The sequence below is a fragment of the Prunus avium genome, chromosome 2 (assembly GCF_965620075.1).
Source record: "Prunus avium chromosome 2, drPruAviu1.hap1.1, whole genome shotgun sequence".
Classification (NCBI taxonomy): Eukaryota; Viridiplantae; Streptophyta; class Magnoliopsida; order Rosales; family Rosaceae; genus Prunus; species Prunus avium.
In genome coordinates, this window is record NC_142285.1 from 32,825,716 (window position 1) to 32,831,715 (window position 6,000).

Here is a 6,000-nt window from a genome sequence, read left to right on the forward strand (position 1 = left end):
AAGTAAATATAAACCACAAAAAAAAAAAAAAATAAATAAATAAATAAATAAAATAAAATAATTACAAAAAAAAAAAAATTACAAAACAAACAAACAAATAACCAAAAAAAAAAAAAAAATAAAAAAAAATGAAACAGTAAAACACTCGAAACAGAAAGCCCTAAACAGACAAAACAGTAAGCCCTAAACAGACAGTCTTACGCAAACCAAAACCCAAACAATTGAAAGCCCAACCCAAAAGAAAGTTAACCCACCTTGAAACCTAACAACGGTGAAAACCTAACCCACAATGAAATCTGAAGCCCACACGTTTGTTATTATTATTATTATTATTATTTTTAAATAAAATGAAACTTGAATTGGGAGCGCAAAGGCGGGATTTCTGAAAAGAAAGTGTGTGGTCCCTGATGCCTTGGTTCCTGGGAATTCACGGGTGAAAGGGGTGAGGGACGTGTCGCTGCGCAGAAGCAGCTGTCACATCCCCCAAGCCAGAATTATTGGCTTCTTGGGTGAAGCGGGACGACTTTTTCACTAGAAGGTGGTGAAAGGTGAAAATGCAATTAAGGGGGGTTGGGAAACGGGTGCGGCGACATATAGAGATAAGCCGTAAGGGCCGCACAGAACTCAGAACCGCAGCGGCTAGGGTTTAGCAGACTAAGTCTATAAAAGGTAAAAAGAAAGGGTAAAAAAAACACAAACTCAGAAACACACAAAAGAGAAAAGAAAGAAAGAAGAAAAGAGAGTGAGAAATCAAATGGCCTCTAACTACCCATTTTCGTTGGATCTCAACCTAGCTCCACCGACTCAGACACGAGGCCAAGCAGCGGCACCAGTATGGATGCCCTACTTTGCTTCCGCACGGGGGCCTGTGACAGTAACTGACTCAATACTCCTGGACAACGATGTTGCCATTGGAGTGGCTAGAAATTTAGTGACTCCTAAAGATATACGTGTTCTGGGGACAAGGGATGACAACCGGGTCGTGAGCGATGCCCTGGCACTGAGCGTGCAGAGTACAGCAACAGTCGCAAGTTTGGGTCATCGCCTACTTGCGAAGTCCCATGAGGTAGAGGTGCTGAAAGGTCAGTTGGCGGCGGAGCGAAGTATGGTTGAGGAGTGTCAGACTGCTATAAAAAGCTTGAAAAGGGAGAGGTCAAGGATAGTGGAGGTGAATCGACACCAGCTAGAAGTATTGCGGGACGAGAATAGAAACCTATCAAAGATGGTAGAGTTGTACTCTCGCGACATGCGAAAACAGCTGGAAGACCTAGACCGACCGGGTAAACGCAAACAAGCAGATCGCGAGAGTAGTTACGCTCAAGCTAAGATTGCGATCTTTGGGAGCTCAAGTGATGAGCCCCAAGAAGCTGTGCGTGAAGCCCCGGAAGAGGACAGCCAGAGGGCCAAACTCAAAGCTCCAATGGTCGAGACACCAAGCACCGAGAAGAAATGATTTCCTACTGCATTATTGTTGTTTTTATTTTATTTTGTTGTTTTTGTATTTTCGTTATTTTGTTTCGGAAATAAAAGAGTAAGGTTGCAGAAAGAAAAAGAAAAAGAAAACACACTTCCCAACTAAAATAAAATAAAGACGACAAACGGAAAAGAAAACACATTTCCCTAACTAAAATAAACTAAAGATGATAGCCGAAAGGGAAAAGCAAAAACACAAAGCTCTAGAAAATGAAAGTAACGGGCAAAAACATTAAACACCAGAAAACACGGAGGAAAAAAAAAGAAAAGTAAAGTAAAGGTGCTCCCCCTTGAAGCGATTAGGTCGAGCATGCCCGGGAAATCTGAAATGGTGTTGGCTCTCTCTCATCAGCATATGTCTATTTAAACCACACCTCTGCAAGCGGATGATACCCAGCATTTCTTCCTGCAAACTCAAGGAAAAACATCAAAAAATTCAGAAGCAAAACAAATGGCATCCTCATGCACTCACCTTGATGATCTCAACCTTGAGCTCTCACTTGCACCACCGAATGCCCAGACAAGGGCTCCTCCAAACACTGTCTTTCCAAACTCTACATATCATCACGGCACGGCCTCAAACTTTGCTGAGGCAATACCGAACTTTTCTGAGGCACTGTCGAACAGAGCAGTGCGGCTAGGAGGCATGATTAGCAGCAAGCTCACTCCGACAGATCATCTGCATGTGGCACAGAGGTCTGATAAGGCAGCGGTAGAGGAGTCCCACAATTTGACTGTGCTCCACGCGGTCTCCGCTACCAATTTGGGCATGCGATTACTGGCGAGGACAAGGGAGTGTGCCGCGATGAGCGAGGAAATAGCTTCCTTGAAGGCTATGGTGGCGGACTTGCAGAAGCGGCTCTACTGTGCCAATCAGCACGTGGAAGCACTGCAGAGAAAAAATGAGGACCATGTGGAGCTGCTGCAGATTCTACAAGTGCGAGAAAATAGAGGCAAGCCATGATGATGATGGAGATGAAGAAGATGAAGAAGATGATGAAGATGTTGTTTTTTTATTTTTATTGTTTTTATTTTTATTGTTTATTGTTTTTTGTTTTTTTGTTTTTTTTTATGCAATGTTTGAAATAAAATAAAAAAAAGTTTTAACACTCAGAAATAAACTAACTAACCATACCACATAAATAAATAAATAAACTAACATAACAAAACAAAAACAGAAACAAAACAAAAACAAAGACTCAACAGAAAAGAAAACAAAGAAAATAAAGAAAACTTAATTTAAAAACACACGAATATACAAGCAACTCACGGATGACCAGTTAAGGGCCTCAGAAAACACAGCCAGGGGATCCGGGAAGGTTGGAGGGGTCACAATGGTCCCGCTTAAAACCCAAACTTCTTAAACACCGAAGGTGTCGCCTAAAGAACTCCTAGACACTGTATTAATGGAAGTGCTCACTGGGGTTACCATAAGTCGGCTCATATGAAAAATCTTTTTTTTTGATTTAAGATAAGAAACAAAAACAAATTAAGATAAAATGGAACAACAAACCATAAACGAAAATGAACTAAGTACTCTAAACAAATTCAAACAAACAAACAACATAAATTGTTGTACTAAAAGAAACAAACCAATAAACCAAAGAAAAACACAAACAGCACTTTCTATCACCCGTTTATCACCATTTCGACAGATTCGTTTCTATGTTTTTCAGCTTCGACCTCTGTTCAGTTTTTAGGCTATAACTTTCCAACCGTAAGTCCAAATTTTACGTTCTTTATATGGTTGGATTCAGCACAGAAAAACAAAGAACTCAACGCGGACCAAAAGGTAAAAACAATGACGGAAAGAAACATAATTCAAAGAAGAGAAAGGATTGAAATGCTCCCCCTTGAAGCGATTAGGTCGAATGTGATGCACTTGGAGGTCGCGACTTCTCCCATTGCTCCACACTTCCCATTCTTATGATTGAGGTTGCCATCTCTCTCCATTTTTATTAAGCTATCATAAATTGCTAAAACAAACACACAAACTTGAAATGGAATTAAAAGGATTAGGAAATAAAAACTAAAATGAAAAGGAAAATCAACACACATCCAATTCCATGCTTCAAAGCAACAAGCACCAATGGGTTGTGTAAGCTGGGACTTAAACCCAGTTCTCTTGCTTGTTGGGCAATTGTCCTTTTCTGTTGGACTACAAACACAACTTGTCCATTAACGTCATTAACTTTAAAACTTGAAATTGTTCAGTTAAGAAAAAAAAAAAAAAAAAGTAGGAAAGCCAAATAGAATCAAACAATGTTACCGATCCCCGGCAACGGCGCCAAAAACTTGTTGTGTAGATACAGCTGCACCAAAATGGATTCAGTTGCATCCTCAACTTGTGATACTCGCAAGTGCACGAGCCGTTGGTAGTTTAGCATATGTAAGTGCGAGGTCGATCCCACGAGGATTGGTGATTGAATGATCCAATTCATTTCCCTACACAAAACATAAATGAAAACAAAAGGAAATAAATACAACAAGAAAGAAAGAAAATAACTAACTCAAGCAGATAAGTTCCCAAGTTCAATTTAGATTAATGGATTGATTCTAGCTAAAGTATGATTAAGCCATGGTGTGTGGTCATAACCTTGTGTTCCTAATTCCCTAATTTGATCATTTGTTGTCTAACCTAAAATTAAGCATTAGGAACCCATTAAGCATAGAAGAACAATTTAAACAACCAAGCATGTATCTAATCCCTGTTGTCGAATGTCCATACATACTCTTCCTATTCATAGTTCAATTCGAATTAAAGCATGGTGTCTACTCTTAATTCAAACCAAGATAGCTAACATGCAAGCCTAAATGGTGATCAATCATTCAAACTAGCATATTAACTTATAAGCATAATGAATAAGAACAAAAATCATAATTGAAACTTGGAAACGAATCAAACTTGAAACTAAAGAAAAGAATTTACATAACAATGAAAATTAAGTAGAACTTGGAAAAACTTAAGGAGAATTTCAGCACAAAGATCTCATTATAACAATTGAAAACTAGAAAGAGAAACTAAGAGAATTTGAGGGAGAGAAGGGAAGGGAGCTCTAGAGAAGTGTTTGAGAGCTCCCCCCCTTGGGGTGTGTTTACAAGCTTGGGAAACCTCACTATATATAGGCCTAAGGAAGCTGAAAATCTGAATTAAGTATGGCTAATGCATACAACACTTGTTTTATAAAATCTGAAATGGTTGATGCACTTCACTAATGCATACAACACTTCCATTATAAAATCTGAAATGGTTGATGCACTTCACTAATAAATCCCACCAGCAGCCCTAGCTCATCTTCATGTCACCATGACCAAGCTTCCAACCAGAAATAATAGCTCATCCTGAGGTCAGCATGACCAGCAACTTCAAGGGCTTACGAATTGGGCTTCCCTTAAGCAAATTAAGACTTTAAGCACTCAAACTTGAAGTTCAGAATGTCTTCTTTCCAGCCATATATCATTTGGGCCAATCCAAGGTCGGAGGAGGAAGTTAAGGCCAAAACAAATTGCTAACTCATTTTGCGCGCTGATAAAATCCATCCTGAGCATGGCTCTGTGTTTGCTAGGTAACAGACTCCACAATTATCCAATGAGGCTGAATTTCGGATATGTTATAGTATACACCCATTGGAACAACTTTCATGAAGAATGTGGCCTCATCCGAGCTATGTAGGTTGCTGAAACAAAGCTTGCAATATGACCTACGAAACTGGGCTGGCAGGGGACTGTAGCCAAAATTGAGTTTGTCTTTAAGCTCTTCATCCATTCATCCAAATTAGGCCCTAACATGCATGGATTGCATCATTTACTATCCAAAGCCATCATTATTACCTAAAGCTCAATGAACTGAAAGATAAACACAAAAAGGATTAAAAGCACAAGTTTAACTCAAAAACATAACCAAATCATAAGCTAGAAGGGTACAAAATGATATACAATTATGAACCGATCAGTTACCCAGCAAGCGAGTTAGCATGAATGGTCACTCGATTGAGCCTGATCTCAGCAAGAGGTCGATCCCCAGGTCCAGTTGGAGTCTGCACAAAACCAAATACATAAGATAAAACCATTTTTAAACAAAGAACGCCGAAGAAAATGAACAACTTTAATCAAACATTGCCAAACCAACTCGATATTATCTCTCTGTAATGTTTATACCGAAATGAATAGCCAATAAGAATAAAACACGTGGACAAAATTGAGTTTGATCAAAGTTGCCTTCGACACCCAGCCTACCGATCCATGCATTAGGGCAACGCCCTCTCCTGGGACACGTGGCATGCTCATAATCGATGTCCACAGTCCCACATCGAAATTCTAAACAAAGTGCACATCTCCCAAGGCCTATAAAGGAGGCCAACTATCCCAAAATAGAGGTAATCAGAACGAACGGCATACAAGCCTATTGATCTGTCAGTTTAATTTACTAAATCCGAACTTACTTAAGCATCGGAGAGCCTTCGGCCGGTATCACACCGGTGCCCTAGGTCTTACCGAGCGTTTTCTTATATTGCAGATTACACTCCC